General features: G+C 46.8%; 1 pseudogene; it reads right to left on the bottom strand.

The window, feature by feature from the left end:
* Positions 1-3063: 3063 nt before the first annotated feature.
* On the bottom strand, positions 3064-19910 carry LOC123483464 (annotated as a pseudogene).
* Between the last annotated feature and the right edge of the window lie 1750 nt (positions 19911-21660).

The following is a 21660-nucleotide window of genomic DNA, read 5'->3' as shown; positions in this document are numbered from 1 at the left end:
ATTCCCCTAGTCATGTACCGTCACATTCCCATAGTCATGTACCGTCACATTCCCCTAGTCATGTACCGTCACATTCCCCTAGTCATGTACCGTCACATTCCCATAGTCATGTACCGTCACATTCCCATAGTCATGTACCGTCACATTCCCATAGTCATGTACCATCACATTCCCATAGTCATGTACCATCACATTCCCATTCCCATGCCCTTGGGGCGGCAGGTGCCTTGCTCAAGGGCACATCGACAGATTTTTCACCTAGTCGGCTTGGGGATTAGAACCAGCGACCTTTCGGTTACTGGCACAACGCTCTTACCCACTAAGCTACCTGCCACACTAGATTAGCCTAGTGACAAGACACTTGCAAGTTAAAAATAACACACTAATCTGAGGAAGACACACAGGAGACACACACACACACACAGAGAGAGAGAGAGAGAGATGCATGCACACACACACTGATACACTAATGCAGCCCTTAGTGACTCCAGTTGTTGACTTTGATCCTGGTGAAGGGCTTCACAGAAGGGAGGGACGGTAGAGAAGGGGTAGCCTGGAGAACACAAACACACACACACACACATAGTAAACTTTCCCAGGGAGGGAAAAGACTGTATCGGTCATGTTTTCAGATAAGAAGATGACAATATTGTACATTCAGATACTGGAAAATAGTGGAGACACTGTTGAGTTTTGCTTCCCTTGTCACTCAGCTTTCTAGGGAAACATTGTTACGACAACTCAATAACATCCTGTATCTTTCCGTAATGATGCACAGATGATGCAATCTCTATTGCACTCCACACTGCCCTTTCCCACCTGGACAAGAGGAACACCTACGTGAGAATGCTATTCATTGACTACAGCTCAGCATTCAACACCATAGTGCCCTCAAAGCTCATCACTAAACTAAGGATCCTGGGACTAAACACCTCCCTCTGCAACTGGATCCTGGACTTCCTGACGGGCCGCCCCCAGGTGGTAAGGGTAGGTAACAACACATCTGCCACACTGATCCTCAACACGGGGGCCCCTCAGGGGTGCGTGCTCAGTCCCCTCCTGTACTCCCTGTTCACCCATGACTGCATGGCCAGGCACGACTCCAACACCATCATTAAGTTTGCCGACGACACAACAGTGGTAGGCCTGATCACCGACAACGATAAGACAGCCTATAGAGAGGAGGTCAGAGACCTGGCCGTGTGGTGCCAGGACAACAACCTCTCCCTCAACGTGACCAAGACAAAGGAGATGATTGTGGACTACAGGAAAAAAAAGAGGACTGAGCACGCCCCCATTCTCATTGACGGGGCTGTAGTGGAACAGGTTGAGAGCTTCAAGTTCCTTGGTGTCCACATCACCAACTAACTATCATGGTCCAAACACACCAAGACAGTCGTGAAGAGGGCACGACAAAGCCTATTCCCCCTCAGGAGACTGAAAAGATTTGGCATGGGTCCTCAGATCCTAAAAAAATTCTACAGCTGCACCATCGAGAGCATCCTGACTGGTTGCATCACCGCCTGGTATGGCAACTGCTTGGCCTCCGACCGCAAGGCACTACAGAGGGTAGTGCGTACGGCCCAGTACATCACTGGGGCCAAGTTTCCTGCCATCCAGGACCTCTATACCAGGCGGTGTCAGAGGAAGGCCCTCAAAATTGTCAAAGACTCCAGCCACCCTAGTCATAGACTGTTCTCTCTGCTACCGCACAGCAAGCGGTACCGGAGTGCCAAGTCTAGGTCCAAAAGACTTCTCAACAGCTTCTACCCCCAAGCCATAAGACTCCTGAACAGCTAATCATGGCTACCCGGACTATTTGCACTGCCCCCCCACCCCACCCTTTTACGCTGCTGCTACTCTGTTAATTATTTATGCATAGTCACTTTAACTCTACCCACATGTACATATTACTTCAAATACCTCAACTAGCCGGTGCCCCCGCACATTGACTCTGCACCGGTACCCCCCTGTATATATAGCCTCCCTACTGTTATTTTATTTTACTTCTGCTCTTTTTTTCTCAACACTTTTTTTGTTGTTTTATTTTTACTTTTTTGTTAAAAATAAATGCACTGTTGGTTAAGGGCTGTAAGTAAGAATTTCACTGTAATGTCTGCACCTGTTGTATTTGGCGCATGTGGCCAATAACATTTGATTTGATTTGATTTAATTATATTTACACCAGTTAAGGACAAAACTCAATGGAGCTGAAAGTTTGAAATATGTAGCACATTGTGTTGAAATTGTCTCGACTTTGCATTCAAGGCCAGTCAGTTTCTCCTTGTAGAATAGAGAATAGAGAAAGGAGGATTAGGAGAAGCGGTCTTCACTATAAATCACAAAATTTTACAGAACCTTATATGGTATCTTTACGACCTTCGCTGTATTTAATAACTGTATTGTTAGAAGTATTGGCCAAGAAGTTTGGCCTTGTGTGAGGGCAGAGCGACGTCTGTTCCTGGAGATTGCCACTGGAACTCAGTAAGAATTATACAGAACATTGTCTCTCTATGGCAGGGGTATTCAAATCTTACCCTACAAGGTCCGGAGTACTGCTGGTTTTCTGTTCTACCTGAATTGCACCCACATGGTGTCCCAGATCTAAATCACTGTGTGATTAGAGGGGAAGTATGAGAAAAGAGTGGAACTGGCATCCAGATTTGAAATGGAGTCTTCTATGGTCTTCACTAAATAAATCATGACTGCATTCTTGTTTATTTACCCAGACAGTCACTCAGTAACAATTGCCACTGCTTTCCAGGGAGGTATTATCTCATTGTCAAAGAGCTTGTCCTGGAGGAGAGCGGCACTCAGTGATGGTGTTGTAACTCTCTGGTGTCCCCTACAATGTATTGTCATTTGTTGCATAAAGACAAATTCACAAGACTTGGACACTTAACGCCACAGATCTTGACATGTTGACACAGAGGCATTAACCTATAATATACATCCTTGTTATAAGACAATGAGGTATTATACAGGACTGCAGGCTTTAGTAAAAAGTGTTACAACAGTAGACTATGTTAAAGTATAATTAAACAAATTGACATAAACAAAGTGTTCCCAAACTGATAATCTTTTATTTTTAATTGTCTTTTTTCCCCCCCACATATTAAAATAGATCAACTCTATATACAATGAATGTCTTTACAATATGTGGTCCTTTCCGAAATAAGGACACAATCTAAAGCACTTAACCAACAGAATTCAAATAAATTAAATTCATATTAACTTAGCGTTCACTTTGCACCAGGGCTAGGGGTCAGTGTGGCAGCTTTGGACTACAGATAGTCAAGCCCTCAAGGAGTAGGTAGCAGGGTTGGGGTCAGGGTGGCAGCTATGGACTACAGATAGTCGAGCCCTCAAGGAGTAGGTAGCAGGGTTGGGGTCAGTGTGGCAGCTTTGGACTACAGATAGTCGAGCCCTCAAGGAGTAGGCAGCAGGGTTGGGGTCAGGGTGGCAGCTATGGACTACAGATAGTCGAGCCCTCAAGGAGTAGGTAGCAGGGTTGGGGTCAGGGTGGCAGCTATGGACTACAGATAGTCGAGCCCTCAAGGAGTAGGTAGCAGGGTTGGGGTCAGGGTGGCAGCTATGGACTACAGATAGTCGAGCCCTCAAGGAGTAGGCAGCAGGGTTGGGGTCAGCGTGGCAGCTATGGACTACAGATAGTCGAGCCCTCAAGGAGTAGGTAGCAGGGTTGGGGTCAGCGTGGCAGCTATGGACTACAGATAGTCGAGCCCTCAAGGAGTAGGCAGCAGGGTTGGGGTCAGGGTGGCAGCTATGGACTACAGATAGTCGAGCCCTCAAGGAGTAGGCAGCAGGGTTGGGGTCAGGGTGGCAGCTATGGACTACAGATAGTCGAGCCCTCAAGGAGTAGGCAGCAGGGTTGGGGTCAATTCCATTTCAAGCCAGGTAGCCTAAAAGTTGCCCCTAACCACTGATACAGCGTCAGATATTTTTCAGTCCAACCAATGTTAAAGTATAGGATTTGGGGTGGGAATCTGTGCCTAAGGGAAACTTCAGTCATGGATGAGAAGTATTGTGGCAAATATCTGCTGTATTAGCACCTTTATCACATAGAGCCATACATATGGTATATTATATGTCCATATATATGGCTGTTTTACCTGTATCAATATGAATCCACACTATGCAACACTGAACTCTAGAGGCCATTACAACTCCCTACACCAGGATGTGGGTTTACCACTACAGCACTAAATAGAATACCCTTTTCACACTATTGTGTCAACGTGGACTGTACTGTGGAGGCTTGGGAATTATATTTTCACATTGCCCTGTACAGCACCGTTCCAGCAACTGTGGTGGATGTGTAACCAGCACAGCACAGGCTCGGCTCAGTGGTGTGAAAAGGGTACAGGAGTGAACACGGCCTAGGAGCACCACATTCAGTTCTATTATTATGAAAATGTTCATATTATTGTCACTGGCATTTGACAAAGTACATTAACCAAAAAAAAAACAAATAATATACTTAATAAATTAACAGTTAAGCTATACATCGTTTTTGACACGTTCCATTGAAACTCTGGCTGGTTAGCTTGGCAAAGCTTTGCGGAACAAACACTAAAATAAAGAACATTGTCTTCCATTGTTTGTTGCCGTAACGTCATATTTAACGGCTAAGGTTGTGCCCTTAAAGCGATTGTAGTCTTAGTATTAACTACTACATTTAACAGGACTGGAGGTAGCAACCAATCCAAGAGCAGTAGCTATTTTACAGCTACCAATCCCCAAATTAAAACATAAACACTAAACATCAAAAGAAAATGTATTTATATTAAAAGGGCCCAACAAAAAAAAACTCTGAAAATATATATTTTTGTACAATTCAAATTGCCACACGTCATATAAAGAAAGTCTTTGACATCCTGTCTAAGTGAAATCCTTCGGTCTAAAGATCAAATCTCTTTTCCCTTCCTGTCAAACTAGAGCAGACTTCCAAATGGAACCCAAGAAGATCTGAGAGGTATTGAAAAGTAACGCAATATTCTCTGAGCAACAAGAGTGCCTTGGGCGTATTTCCTAGGCTTCCATTTGGAATTCAGTGGGTAGCCTGCCATGTCCAACAACACCCTCAAGTCATCGGTCCTTCACTATACCATCTCCTCACACCTGGCTTGCTTCAAACATGATCTTTTTATTTCATCTTTCCTCTATGTGCATTTAAATTCATATTCATAGGGGAGTTGGTTCCTCCAGCTAAGGCGGCGATGGGGTGTCCCTTTTGCCACTTCCTGTTTTGCCACTTCCTGGTTGTCATGTCCTGTTTAGTCGCTCATAGACAGGAAGAGCTGGTCCTCCAGGTCCGAGGTGTCTGTGCTGCCGTCTGAGCTGTCGGAACTGTCAGCTGTATGGAAAGACAGACAGGGAGATAAAAATAAGTTCACGGGGTGTGTGTTTGTGTACTTAATAACTTACCTTTACGGTTTGAAACCGTACTAATTGTTTTACCCAAAAATCAATTGATCAATCAATGAATTTGACATGATCCTCTTGGTTCCTGGGGAAACAGGGCCTGTACTAAACATCTCCAATGCTGCCGGTCTTGGGCTGCTTCTAGACATGACTGGTGGATGTTTGGTGTGCGTGTGTTAAACGATTGTCCCAAGAAGACTCACATCCCAGGTCAATCTCAGCATCGTTGTTAGAGTCTTCCTCATCCTCGTCGTCAGCACTGAGCAGCCGGGCCACCGCGTCATCATCCGAGGGAGACAAATCGTTTCCTCCATCCTCCTCTCCGTCTCCTCCCTCGATCAGCTCGGCCAATAGCGGGTCTGTATCCATGTCATCATCGTCATCATCATCATCATCATCATCAGAATCATCATCGTCTTGATCCTCCTGGTGGGGGGGATATTCAGACACATTACCTCAATACAAGGTGAAGCAAGATGAAACATTCAAAAAAACACACATTTAGACAACATACTTCGATACATTTGAACACATTAACACAAGGGCAAACATTTGGGAGAGGCTGGGGCAGGTGTTTTAGTGATGGGCTAGGATAGGAACAACGTTCTGGTGTGCAACCCCTGTGGGTCCTCAGAACCTAGATGGAAGACCACTGGGCAATAGGGTCCAGCAATGGAGAGACTGGATATTAGAGATAAGGAATACTAGGGGAGAGTTGATATAGAGAAGAAACTAAAGTTATACTGAGTTTTGAGAAGAGACTAAAGTTACAGTTTAGTATAGAGAAGAAACTAAAGTTAGACTGAGTTTAGTATAGAGACACTAAAGTTAGACTGAGTTTAGTTTAGAGAAGCATCTCTTACCTGTTCTTCATCATCCTCTCTCTCCTCAGCTAGTCTCCGTCTCCCCACTTCATACAGGCGACACACTGTGTCCACGTTGACGGAGTCCTGGTTCTATAGACATTAGAAGAATATACACCTTGAGATGAACTGCTGACTAACAGAGAGGACTAAACTTCCCACATTCTACTCTAGTTTCTTTTTGGGACACACGAAGAAGAGAGTAGAACAGAGAGCAATAGCATGGCATCATCAGGGAGAATTGCACCACCCAAACCCTAACCCATAACCCCAACCACCACCATCACCCATAACCCCAACCACCACTCTAACCCTAACCCATAACCCCAACCACCACCCTAACCCATAACCCCAACCACCACCCTAACCCTAACCCATAACCCCAACCACCACCCTAACCATAACCAACCACCACCCTAACCATAACCCCAACCACCACCCTAACCCATAACCCCAACCACCACCCTAACCCATAACCCCAACCACCACCCTAACCCCTAACCCATAACCCCAACCACCACCCTAACCCATAACCCCAACCACCACCCTAACCTAACCCATAACCCCAACCACCACCCTAACCCCTAACCAACCACCACCCTAACCATAACCCCAACCACCACCCTAACCCATAACCCCAACCACCACCCAAACCCTAACCCATAACCCCAACCACCACCCTAACCCTAAACCCCAACCACCACCCTAACCATCACCCTAACCCCAACCACCAACCACCACCCAAACCCAACCCATAACCCCAACCACCACCCAAACCCTAACCCATAACCCCAACCACCACCCTAACCCCAACCCATAACCCCAACCCATAACCCAAACCCATAACCCCAACCACCACCCTAACCATCACCCTAACCCATAACCCCCACCCTAACCCTAACCCATAACCCCAACCACCACCCTAACCCCAACCCTAACCATCACCCTAACCACCACCCTAACCATCACCCTAACCATCACCCTAACCCTAACCCCAACCACCACCCAAACCCTAACCCATAACCCTAACCATCACCCTAACCCTAAACCCCAACCACCACCCAAACCCATAACCCCAACCACCACCCTAACCATCACCCTAACCCCAACCCATAACCCCAACCACCACCCAAACCCATAACTCCAACCACCACCCAAACCCTAACCACCACCCAAACCCTAACCCATAACCCTAACCACCACCCATAACCCAAACCACCACCCTAACCACCACCCAAACCCTAACCCATAACCCCAACCACCACCATCACCCATAACCCCAACCACCACCCTAACCCTAACCCATAACCCCCAACCACCACCCTAACCCATAACCCCAACCACCACCCCTAACCCTAACCCATAACCCCAACCACCACCCTAACCATAACCAACCACCACCCTAACCATAACCCCAACCACCACCCTAACCCTAACCCATAACCCCAACCACCACCCCTAACCCATAAACCCAACCACCACCCTAACCCTAACCCATAACCCCAACCACCACCCCTAACCCATAACCCCAACCACCACCCTAACCCTAACCCATAACCCCAACCACCACCCTAACCCTAACCAACCACCACCCTAACCATAACCCCAACCACCACCCTAACCCTAACCCATAACCCCAACCACCACCCTAACCATCACCCTAATCACCACCCTAACCCTAACCCATAACACCAACCACCACCCTAACCCTAACCCATAACCCCAACCACCACCCTAACCCATAACCCCAACCCATAACCCCAACCACCACCCTAACCCATAACCCAAACCACCACCCTAACCCATAACCCCAACCACCACCCAAACCCTAACCCATAACCCCAACCACCACCCTAACCCTAACCACCACCCTAACCATCACCCTAACCCCAACCACCAACCACCACCCAAACCCAACCCATAACCCCAACCACCACCCAAACCCTAACCCATAACCCCAACCACCACCCTAACCCCAACCCATAACCCCAACCACCACCCTAACCATCACCCTAACCCATAACCCCAACCACCACCCTAACCCCAACCCTAACCATCACCCTAACCACCACCCTAACCACCACCCTAACCATCACCCTAACCATCACCCTAACCCTAAACCCCAACCACCACCCAAACCCATAACCCCAACCACCACCCTAACCATCACCCTAACCCCAACCCATAACCCCAACCACCACCCTAACCATAACCCCAACCACCACCCTAACCCTAACCCATAACCCCAACCACCACCCTAACCCATAACCCCAACCACCACCCTAACCCATAACCCCAACCACCACCCTAACCCCCAACCACCACCCTAACCCATAACCCCAACCACCACCCTAACCCTAACCCATAACCCCAACCACCACCCCTAACCCATAACCCCAACCCATAACCCCAACCACCACCCTAACCCATAACCCCAACCACCACCCTAACCCATAACCCCAACCACCACCCAAACCCTAACCCATAACCCCAACCACCACCCTAACCCTAACCATCACCCTAACCCCAACCACCAACCACCACCCAAACCCAACCCATAACCCCAACCACCACCCTAACCCCAACCCATAACCCCAACCCATAACCCAACCACCACCCTAACCATCACCCTAACCCATAACCCCAACCACCACCCTAACCCCAACCCTAACCATCACCCTAACCACCACCCTAACCATCACCCTAACCACCACCCTAACCATCACCCTAACCATCACCCTAACCCCAACCACCACCCAAACCCTAACCCATAACCCTAACCATCACCCTAACCCTAAACCCCAACCACCACCCAAACCCATAACCCTAACCATCACCCTAACCCCAACCCATAACCCCAACCACCACCCAAACCCATAACCCCAACCACCACCCAAACCCTAACCCATAACCACCACCCAAACAATAACCCATAACCCCAACCACCACCCTAACCATCACCCTAACCCATAACCCCCACCCTAACCCCAACCCATAACCCCAACCACCACCCTAACCCCGACCCATAACCCCAACCACCACCCAAACAATAACCCATAACCCCAACCACCACCCAAACCCTAACCCATAACCACCACCCAAACAATAACCCATAACCCCAACCACCACCCTAACCATCACCCTAACCCATAACCCCCACCCTAACCCCAACCCATAACCCCAACCACCACCCTAACCCCGACCCATAACCCCAACCACCACCCAAACAATAACCCATAACCACCACCCAAACCCTAACCCATAACCACCACCCAAACAATAACCCATAACCCCCACCCTAACCCCAACCACCACCCTAACCCCAACTATCACCCTAACCCTAACCCCAACCCCCACCCTAACCCATAACCCCCACCCTAACCCTAACCCATAACCCCAACCATCACCCTAACCCTAACCCCAACCCTTACCATCACCCTAACCCCAACCCATAACCCCAACCACCACCCTAACCATCACCCTAACCCCCAACCACCACCCAAAACCCTAACCCATAACCCCAACCACCACCCAAACCCTAACCCATAACCCCAACCACCACCTAACCATCACCCCTAACCCACAACCACCACCTTAACCCCAACCCATAACCCCAACCACCACCCTAACCCATAACCCCCACCCTAACCCTAACCACCACCCTAACCATCACCCTAACCCATAACCCCAACCACCACCCTAACCCATAACCCCAACCACCACCCTAACCATCACCCTAACCCATAACCACCACCCTAACCCATAACCCCAACCACCACCCTAACCCATAACCCTAACCACCACCCTAACCCATAACCCCAACCACCACCCTAACCCATAACCCTAACCACCACCCTAACCCATAACCCCAACCACCACCCCAACCCATAACCCCAATACCACCCCAACCCATAACCCCAATCACCACCCTAACCATAAGTAAGAATATGGGACACACACAATACAGCTCATTCTTCCTACATGATTTCAACCATATACTGATGAAATGTTCAAAGCAGAGATAGAAGATTTAACTTGGAATATCAGCAATGGAAATAGAACTAGGACGTTTACCTCAATGACAGCCAGGTAGCAGTCCCTGGTGTCAGTACACAGGTCAAAAATATTCCTCTTCACATCCACAGTAGCTGAGGAAGAACATACAACCAGAAGTTAATTTCAACCAACATGCCACTACCCACGAAACAAAAACCCTATGCTTGACCTGTGACCTTTAGGTCGTACCGATGGGTTTGTAGTCGGTGGCGTCAAAGGTTCTGAAGGAGGAACCAAAGGGACTCTTCATCTGTCGGTCCATCACATCATCCTCTTCATCAGCCTGCAGCATGGCTCCGTACATGCACGGTGGCGTTGTTGTTAAACACCCTCTACACTGGTCCAGGGCAGGCACAGTGTGGAGGAGATGGAACGTTCTCAGGTCCCACTGGCCTAGCCGTCAAGGTTATCGTCACTTCCAAACAGCTTCAATCACACATCAATGTTCACCCTGGGGCTGTTTTTTACTGACATGACGTGGATAAACTCCCCACCCTAGTTATAAAGGCAACAATTAGGGGGATCTAAGTTTATACACATCTGGCGCTACTCACAATAAAAGCAACAGGATGCATTTTTACAGATATATATATATATATTTTTTTAATTAGGTAGATTTGCTCTGTTAATAAACGCGAGCATTACATTTACTGTAGTGAGTTGCGACTGTTGTTTTTGTTAATAAAGTTGTTCATACCCTTATTGTCAGTAATGTTACATGTTAACCAAACAGGAAGGAATAAGGATACAATCTCCGTGTTGATGATGACCTCGAGGCGGTTGGGATGGAACACGCCGCTGATGTTCATATTGAACTTGTCAAACTTGTGGATGGCCCGAGCAGAGCGCACGTCCCACATGACTCCGTCATTCAGCACCAGGTCGTCGCTAGGGTTAAAAGTTGCACAATTCCTCTTGTAGTTGTTGGCCAGGCCAGGGTCATTCAGGGTCAGCAGCTTCTGGCCTGACTGGATGTCATAGATCTTGGACAGGACACAAAAACAAGGTGAAATTAACATCCTAAACTTGAGAAAGCCGGTGCCGGGCAAAAACTACCATGGATAAAGAAATGAGAGACCTGCACACTGCTCGTAGGAAGTACTGGGAAGCAGCATTACACCGTGAGTTCAAAGTATAAGGTCAGCAACAAGTGACAGAAAACACACGGTGTAAGACGGAGGTGGAGAGCAGACTTACATGAGCTACTTGGTCCTTGGTGCCAATCACCTCGGTCTTGTGACAGTTTACTGAACTCAACGTAATGGTCGTCCAAAAAGGAATGCCTGAAACACAGAAAGAGAATCATGATGGCGGTTTGTTTGTGAAAGTGTCTAAAGAAATGACTAACCAGTCAATGACTAACCAGACCAGTCAATGACTAACCAGACCAGTCAATGACTAACCAGACCAGTCAATGACTAACCAGACCAGTCAATGACTAACCAGACCAGTCAATGACTAACCATACCAGTCAATGACTAACCAGACCAGTCAATGACTAACCAGACCCGTCAATGACTAACCAGACCCGTCAATGGCTAACCAGACCAGTCAATGGCTAACCAGACCAGTCAATGGCTAACCAGACCAGTCAATGACTAACCAGACCAGTCGATGACTAACCAGACCAGTCGATGACTAACCAGACCAGTCAATGGCTAACCAGACCAGTCAATGACTAAGCAATTCAGACTACGGCACAGAGTGTGACTAACTTCATCTGGAAGACAGACTGCATGCTCCAGAGAGCTGACAGAGGAACACCCCACGAGGCAGACGTCAGCAGCAGAGAACCGTCCTAAAACACACACACAGGAGAGAAGTGTTGGAAGAAGAAACTCGGGGAAGCATACTGCCAGTCTGCCACTGCTAGTTATAATACTATTGAGGCCTGCTACAGTGATTACTCCTCCAGTCCTGTGGCAGTCCTCATGAGAGCCAGTTTCATCATAGCGCTTGATGTTTTTTTGCGACTGCACTTGAAGAAACGTTCAAAGTTCTTGAAATGTTCCGTATTGACTGACCTTCATGTCTTAAAGTAATGATGGACTGTCGTTTCTCTTTGCTTATTTGAGCTGTTCTTGCCATAATATGGACTTGGTCTTTTACCAAATAGGGCTATCTTCTGTATACCCCCCCTCCCCCTACACAACTGATTGGCTCAAACGCATTAAGAAGGAAAGAAATTCAACAAATTATCTTTTAAGAAGGCACAACTTAATTTAAATGCATTCCAGCAAAGCTGTCATCAAGGGTGGCTATTTGAAGAATATAAAATATCAACTATATTTAGATTTGTTTAACACTTTTTTGGTTAGTACATGATTCCATATGTGTTATTTCATAAATAATAATATAATATGCCATTTAGCAGACGCTTTTATCCAAAGCGACTTACAGCCATGTGTGCATAAATTTTTACGTATTGGTCGTCCCGGGGATCGAACCCACTAACCTGGCGTTACAAGCGCCATGCTCTACCAATTGAGCTACAGAGGACCACATTTCATAGTTTTGATGTCTTCACTATTATTCTACAATGTAGAAAAAATTGTAAAAATAAAGAAAAACCCTTGAATGAGTGGGTGTCCCCAAACATTTGACTGGTACTGTATGTCCCTCTCCTCACAAAGAAAATGTTTGCCTCAAGGACCCATAAGGCCTTGCCATGATGGATTTTCCTAAAAAAAAAAGTTGAGAAAAACACTTCAAACGCTACTCCTCTAGCACCTGAAAGACAGATCTGCACTCAACTTGATACACGGCATGTATGGACCAAGGTCTCTCAAAACGTTTTTACAGACTAGCATGGCAAAAAAAAAATGGCTGCTACTGACCAATAAACATTCACGTGGGCGTTGTCAGACACGGATATTCGCATTGTAACCAAACTTGGTACACGTTCCAAACACTGTCAGGACTCAACATATGAAAGCACATTCAGATTCACCACACGGTGGCGCTGTAACGGGCACATGTATATCTCTTGACCTGTTTGACTGTGATGAAATTTGGTTCAGTTTGGCCGCTGTTGAACAGGAAAAATCATTCATGCAAGCTCATTGCGGCCATAATGTTTGAGCAAGAGTCTTGGAAAATGGGGTTAGGGTTTGAAGATGTGCATCCATAGATGCTATGTACCAAATTTGGTGCCGAACGGTCCTTCGGTTCTGGAGAAGAAGACGTTTAAAGTAGTCGACATCATTAAAAACTGTCAAATATACATCAAAAGCATATTGCATGATCAGTTTGGTTTTGAGTTTTGGTATTTGGCTACAATGGTAACGTACAGAAGTAGCTCATCCTAGGCTGATGTGTCCAATTTGTCCTGATGGTGGCAAAGTGGGCCCACAGCTTGAACCCCGGCATTTCTGCTAGTTATGTCACAAGTGATTGAAAATACAAAAACTTCGAAATTCGGTACATAGGTTCCTCTCCTCAAAAGGAACAAATTTGCCTCAAGGACCCATAAGATCCGCCATTTAGAATTTTGTTAAAAACACTTAAAACGCTACTCCTCGGTCAAGCAGTTCTGGAGGAATAGAAGACGTTTTAAAGTAGTCAATATTAGTGATGGGGGGAGGATAGGATACAGTTACATATCGGGATATTTTTATTATTTTGTATTTTAACCTCCTTTTTCTCCCCAATTTCGATCGTCTCATCGCTGCAACTCCCCAACGGGCTCGGGAGAGGCGAAGGTGGAGTCATGCGTCCTCCGAAACATGACCCACCTAACCGCACTCCTTAACACCCGCCAGCTTAACCCGGTAGCCAGCCATATCAATGTGTCGGAGGAAACACCGTTCAACTGGCGACCGGGGACAGCCTGCAGGTACCCGGCCCGCCACAAGGAGTCGCTAGGGCGCGATGAGCCAAGTAAAGCCCCCCCCCCCGGCCAAACCCTCCCCTAACCCGGACGACGCTGGGCCAATTGTGCGCCGTCCTATGGGACTCCCGGCCACGGCTGGTTGTGGCGCAGCCTGGGAATGAACCTGGGTCTGTAGTGACGCCTCTAGCACTGCCTTAGACCGCTGCGCCACTCGGGAGGCCCTTGGGATAGTACCTTTGACGATATATCGTAATGTATCGTTTTGACAATATCACAATATAATTTTTGCGCTAGTTGGCTATACCTGCGCCACAACTCCAGTATTTTTCCTTTATAGCTTGTTCTCCATCTTCTTTTAAAGAGGGGAGCCAATTTTTTCCCCAGCAATTTTTTTTTCTCCATAACTGATCAAAACTTGTTTTCTCATGGCTCTAGCTTGTTCCTCTGCAGGAGATATATGAGGAGCAATATATTTGGATCCACGAATCACAATAAAAATCACAGTATCAAATTGCAATACATATAGAATCGTAATACATATCGTATCGGCACCAAAGTACCATGATAATATCGTATCATCAGGTCCCTGGCAATTCCCAGCCCTGTCATGAAAAATTGTCCAAAATACATATTGCATGACCTGGTTTGATTTTCGAGTTCTGATATTTGGCAAACGTGGCAAGAAGTATACGTTATCCTGATGGCTAATTGCAGCTATATTTGTAGATGTAGTAGTAGTAGATTATTACTATTGATCGGTGATGGTTCCAGGCGAGTAACCGCTGTAGCCATCCTCCTCCTGACCACTCTGATCTATCCATCCATCCATCCATCCATCCATCCATCCATCCATCAATCAATCTACATACCCGTGAGGGCTCCAGGTGAGTGATGGCTGAAGTATGACAGCTGTAGCTAGCCTCCTCCTGTCCGCTGAACACGTTATAGAGCTTCAGGTGTCCTGTATACGTCCCCAGCATCAGGAAACGCTCGCGGGCTGAGAAGGCACAGCAGGTGAAACCACTGTCATCCTCCTCAGCCTCCCTGAACACTGAGATGGGCCGGAACCTGGGGAGAAAGACATCATGAAGGGCTCAAGCTAAAGAGCTACAGAAAGAGAAGAGACGGAGGCTTAACGCAAACCTGAGAGGCATCAGGAAGAGCTACAGAAAGAGAAGAGACGGAGGCTTAACGTAAAACCTGAGAGGCATCAGGAAGAGCTACAGAAAGAGAAAGTAAAGCAGGGTATCTAACAAGGAGACACTGGCCGTGGCCGAAATCTGGCTTGCCGACTACTTCCTTAAACTGCATACTGTGTAATCATCGTACTACATACCATTTAGAATGTACTGTTTAGTAAAAACCAATGCAGTAAGCAACAAATATCAGCATAGTAGGCTCCTCCTACTGAGAATGCTTAATCTAATGCGCAACTGCGTTGATTCCCTCCATTGGATAATTTTTGGTACAAGCGCATCCCCTCAGCTGATTATCAGCTGTTGTCAGACCAGACGTGGATCTGGAAAGTTCTCTTCCTCAATAGTCTTAGGTGAAGTGGACTAGATGAAAAGCCTAAATGAGTATGACATCCTGGCTGCATCTCAATAGTTTTACAGTGTCTTCTCCTCCCTTTGAAGGAGGTGAGAAAATGAATGTAGCCACTTCAAGACAACTGAAATAAACCCGAAGACAGAGGCCTGGGCGTAATGCGGGCCCATTCCGAGGACAGGTGACGCCTACCTGCTGAAGATGAGGTGTCTGTCCAGGCAGCCCCCGTCCACCCCTCCATGTTTCGGATACAGCACCCTGCTGGTCAGCCTGGAGGTGATATTAGTAGGGGCCTGGCGTCTCTGCTTGGGCTCTGGGCACTGGTGGGGTGTGAACAGGGAGAAGGGGAGGGCAGGTAGTCACTGGGTTGCTAGCACCTGAAATAAAGAAATACATCAGAAATAAAGTAAATAAAAGCATTTGTTGTTAAATTGACTTGCTTAGTTTAAATAAACGTAAAATAAAATTGTAACAAACGTAAAATAAATGAATAAAATCAAATGTTATTGGTTGCGTACACATATTCTTTAGGTGTAGCGAAATACTTATGCTCCAACAGTGCAGTAATACCTAACAATACACACAAATCCCAAAAATAAAAGGAATTACTAAATATATAAATATTAGAACGAGCAACGTCAGAGTCCGAAATATAAATATATAAACTCAGCAAAAAAAGAAACGTCCCTTTTTCAGGACCCTGTCTTTCAAAGATAATTAGTGAAAATAACTTCACAGATCTTCATTGTAAAGGTTTAAACACTGTTTCTCCATGCTCGTTCAATTAACCACAAACAATTCATGAACATGCACCTGTGGAACGGTCGTTAAGACACTAACAGCTTACAGACGGTAGGCAATTAAGGTCACAGTTATGAAAACTTAAGACACTAAAAAGAGGCCTTTCTACTCACTCTGAAAAACACAAAAAGAAAGATGCCCAGGGTCCCTGCTCATCTGCGTGAACGTGCCTTAGGCATGCTGCAAGGAGGCATGAGGACTGCAGATGTGGCCAGGGCAATAAATTGCAATGTCCATACTGTGAGACGCCTAAGACAGCACTACAAGGAACGCACAATCCTTCCATCAGTGCTCAGACTGTCCGCAAAAGGCTGAGAGAGGCTGGACTGAGGGCTTGTAGGCCTGTTGTAAGGCAGGTCCTCACCAGACATAACCGGCAACGTCGCCGCCTATGGGCACAAACCCACCGTCGCTGGACCAGACAGGACTGGCAAACGTGCTCTTCACTGACGAATCGTGGTTTTTGTCTCACCAGGGGTGATGGTCGGATTTGCGTTTATCGTCGCGAAGGAATGAGCGTTACACCGAGGCCTCGTACTCTGGAGCGGGATCGATTTGGAGGTGGAGGGTCCGTCATGGTCTGGGGCGGTGTGTCACAGCATCATCGGACTGAGCTTGTTGTCATAGCAAGCAATCTCAACGCTGTGCGTTACAGGAAGACATCCTCCCTCCCTCATGTGGTACCCTTCCTGCAGGTTCATCCTGACATGACCCTCCAGCATGACAATGCCACCAGCCATACTGCTCGTTCTGTGCATGATTTCCTGCAAGACAGGGAAATGTCAGTGTTCTGCCATGGCCAGCGAAGAGCCCGGATCTCAATCCCATTGAGCACGTCTGGGACCTGTTGGATCGGAGGGTGAGGGCTAGGGCCATTCCCCACAGAAATGTCCAGGAACTTGCAGGTGCCTTGGTGGAAGAGTGGGGTAACATCTCACAGCAAGAACTGGCAAATCTGGTGCAGTCCATGAGGAGGAGATGCACTGCAGTACTTAATGCAGCTGGTGGCCACACCAGATACTGACTGTTACTTTGATTTTGACCCCCTTGTTCAGGGACACATTATTCCATTTCTGTTAGTCACACGTCTGTGGAACGTGTTCAGTTTATGTCTCAGTTGTTGACAGTGAGAGGACGTTTCTTTTTTTTGCTGAGTTTATGTATATGATGGTGTGTCAGCATAAATGTAAAATAAAATGTTGAATAAATGTTAAATAAAATGTTGAATAAATGTTAAATAAAATGTTGAATAAATGTTAAATAAATGTCTTCAAACCTGGCATGCTGCTCCCTGAGGTATTCTGTGATGATGCTGTCGAGGGGAAGGCGGGATGGCAGGTGTCTGTCAAGCTGTTTCTTCATGGCAGGGCTCTGGCGCTGAAGCCTCCGTGGTCCGACTTCTGTCTCAGCACACTGGAAGGCCGCTTCCCACTGCCCACCAACGCTGCAGAGTTCAGCTCCAGGGCTACAGGGGACAGAGGAGCGCTCCCGCGTGAACAGGATACGCCAAATCTAGGGCAAACCATGGGGAGGTGGGGCCGTGGGGTGGAAGGAGGGAGAGAAGAAGAGGAGGAGGGGCGTGGCGTCTGTGTATGGACCAAAGAAGACGAAGATGATGATGATGAGGGGTCACTGCAGCGAGGCGAGCAGCCACTCCCACTCCTCCGTTGGTCATGTCCCTTGGGGTTCTGGGTAATACAGCGGACCGATAGAGATGGGGGGAGGAGCTACAGAGCCGCCGGGAAGAGCGAGGAGAGGAGGCGGAGGGAGATCAGCCTCCTTGGTTAGGGCTGAGGCTGTGTCCAGGAGTCCTTTAGCCACCAGGTGGTTCCTGATGAGCAGCAACAGCTCCTTCTCAGGAAAGGATATACGGGACTGGGCCACAACGTTAGCCCTCTGAGCCGGGCCAAAGACACATCTGTCCCTATCAACAGGGGTTTACCTGAGGGAAGAAGAGGCATTATGAAAAGGAGTTTACCTGAGGGAAGAAGAGGCATTATGGAAAGGAGTTTACCTGAGGGAAGAAGAGGCATTATGGAAAGGAGTTTACCTGAGGGAAGAAGAGGCATTATGGAAAGGAGTTTACCTGAGGGAAGCAGAGGCATTATGGAAAGGAGTTTACCTGAGGGAAGAAGAGGCATTATGAAAAGGAGTTTACCCTGAGGGAAGCAGAGGCATTATAGAAAAGAGTTTACCTGAGGGAAGCAGAGGCATTATGAAAAGGAGTTTACTGAGGGAAGCAGAGGCATGGAGGGAGTTTACCTGAGGGAAGAAGAGGCATATGAAAAGGAGTTTACCTGAGGAAGCAGAGGCATTATGGAAAGACACCTTTTGTCTTAGTTGTTTTATCCTACCGTTCATTTGATCAGGTGCCGGGACAATAAAATGAACACACAGACCAAACTCTTTGGTCCTTTAGAAACTCTGCTGTATGTAAAACTGTGTGTGTGCTATAAGCTTAGGAAATAAATACATCGACACTGGCCGACAACCATCATGGATGTTTGTTTTCAACACTGGGGCTATTTTCCTAAAGAAGTTAAAATGTGCCTTCTGTTAACGTCCGGTCCTACATTTCGCGATCTCCGATTTATGTTTTCAGATGTTTGCTACCTTATACGAAAACTGGCTATGCAAATACAGTTGATCCGTTTTGTTTTTGAAGGCGGTTTTTGATTTGATTACCCGACACCCTCTCTATGAGCCTCGGCGAGCATGAGCGGCAGAAACGGACGTGTTGAGAGCGTTTGTCCTGCAGCACCAGGTTCCTTTCATCCAGCTGCTTATGTGTGTGACGAGAGAAGAGCGGCAGTTTGGAGATGATCTGTCGACAGCCCTGGAGCGACACAGACCAACCAGATTGCCTACAAGCCCAGCGTTCGAATCAGGTCTGCGTCCGTGATGGGCATCTTGACTGTCAGTAAACCAAGGGAGGACCTGGAAGAAGGAGGAGTGATTCAATTCACAGGATTTAAAGAGTCTGAAAGATCAAAATGTGAAGCCTGTCTTTACTGCAATCACTAACATCAGAGGAATAAGAAGATATATGACTTTACCCCCCCCCCCTCCCTCCCAGAGACACACCTACACAGAGGTTACAACAGCCTTAGCTCAACCCCCTAGGCCATCTGCTCTCTAACATACTACCTACCTTGATGCCGTTGTTGGCCTGGACAACGTTCCACATCTTGGTGAGCACGCTCTCCTGGGAAAAGCTTACTGGTGGTGGTGTAGAAAGCTGCCCATGCTGAAGAGAGGGATATGGTGGGGCACACACGCAGTTGGTGATCACCTGGAGCGCTGACTTCTGGATCTCTGCAACGTTGACAAACACCTCTCCCTCCGACACACCCAGGATAATACTCAACCTCCAGGAGGAACACAGTAAAAAAAGGTCAGATAAAGTAACATTCCTTGCTTTCAGTATTGAGAAAAGTGAAAACTCCCACTTGGTAAGTTAGAAATGCAGGTATGAGTTTTTACTAGTCCAGTCACAGGTTCAAGAAACACTGTCCCTGTTATAGATCCTTAGATTGGAAAAACACAAATATAGATATATAGAAGAGACGGCTCTAGGGCAGGCGGGAGGGGAGGCGAGAGAGCGTAAGGTTGCCTCTCAAACCCGACTCACCGTCCCTTCTCTCCCCTCCCTCCCTCCCGCTGAAAAAAGGGACAGTCTTTTCCAGCCGATGTGCAAAAAGCTGGAAGTCACACTTCTGATTGTCTGCTGCCTCATGCACCAATTCATGTTGGTTTCCTTTTGACCAGGAAGTGAAATATCCTTCTTTAAAAAAAAAAAAAAGACACAACCTGATAATAACAACCAGTGCTTGACTTGGGATGGAAGAAGTGAGGTTCGGGAGCTGTCTTTTCCCAAGTCAGTCCATTAGACGATGTTCACTGGGAATTCACAAACGACGCATTCCTACTATTCACTGTTAAGGGTTTCATACATTTTCCATGACTTAACTAGCATTTCGCTGGACTATGATTATAGCTTACATGAAAAAAGTAAGTATTATTGATACTGGAATGCTGCTGTTCAACCAAATACATTTTATCTTTATAAAATTATTCCCTCATTCAATGAATCGGGGGATCAAATGGATACAGTTGGCTCCAATAGTGAGGTATCTAACTAGACCTTATTTTAAATATATAAAAAGGCTCGAATATTCATGTTTCTGGGGAGTTCCTATGCACAGCCAGTTCTGTGGAATTTAGTTATTTTTAGAATACTTTTAACGTTGTCCAATTACATGGCTACTGTTTAATGGATGGGGAATCCCAGCTTTCCAACGAGTTGCAGATGTGACTAAGCTATCTACAGTGCAGTGGAAAGGTGACGACATGAATGCTTAGTTAGCTGTAGTTAACCCTAGCGAGCCAATTCAACAACAACTTGCAGTTAAGCAGTTAGGGGTACGTTATTTTATAGCTGCTGCTGAGAATGTCGCGCTCTCTCTCCTCGAACGGCCCACTTTGTCGCTCCGTCACACACACAGAAGGGTCATTCTGATAATGGCTGTGTCGATTTTTGAGTGATTGATAACATTTACAAGTGTGCCTTCCGAATTACATTAAGAAAAATTATTAAAACTAATTTCCATAACTTTTCATGACCTTACAAACCCCTACTTTTCAACTTGGGACAGTGCATCATGCCATTCGATGGCGCATTTTTCAATCTGCGCAATCTTGAACAGCCTGCTGTCACTCACAGATTCGGTGACGAATGAGAGGCTATTTTGTTTTAAGAGGAGGCGGTACGCACTCCCAAAAACTAGAAGTGCCGATACGGGCGCTCTTGGACAGCTCGGACCAGGTCAAGCACTGATGACGAAACGCAGGCTTCGAAACACTTTGCTATTCAGTTAATGCACTGCAATGCGTGAGTGGGAAGTAGGGAGAACTTGCATTTTTATGTCTTATAAAAAGTGTTGAACAAAGTGTTAACAGTGCTGAATAACAACTTAAAACTTACTCCCTTAAAAACAGCAGCTCTTTGCTGTATTCATTGAGTCTTCTCTAGTCGTGGTTTTAAGCGTTTGAAATCTCACCGTATCAACTTTTACTTAATGCGGCTCTTAAGCTTCTTTTTACAGCAATACATGTTCT

Source organism: Coregonus clupeaformis, unplaced genomic scaffold (assembly GCF_020615455.1).
Source record: "Coregonus clupeaformis isolate EN_2021a unplaced genomic scaffold, ASM2061545v1 scaf0123, whole genome shotgun sequence".
NCBI classification, from domain to species: Eukaryota; Metazoa; Chordata; class Actinopteri; order Salmoniformes; family Salmonidae; genus Coregonus; species Coregonus clupeaformis.
Note: the sequence above shows the minus strand (reverse complement) of the source record. Positions and strands in the feature narration are given on the sequence as shown.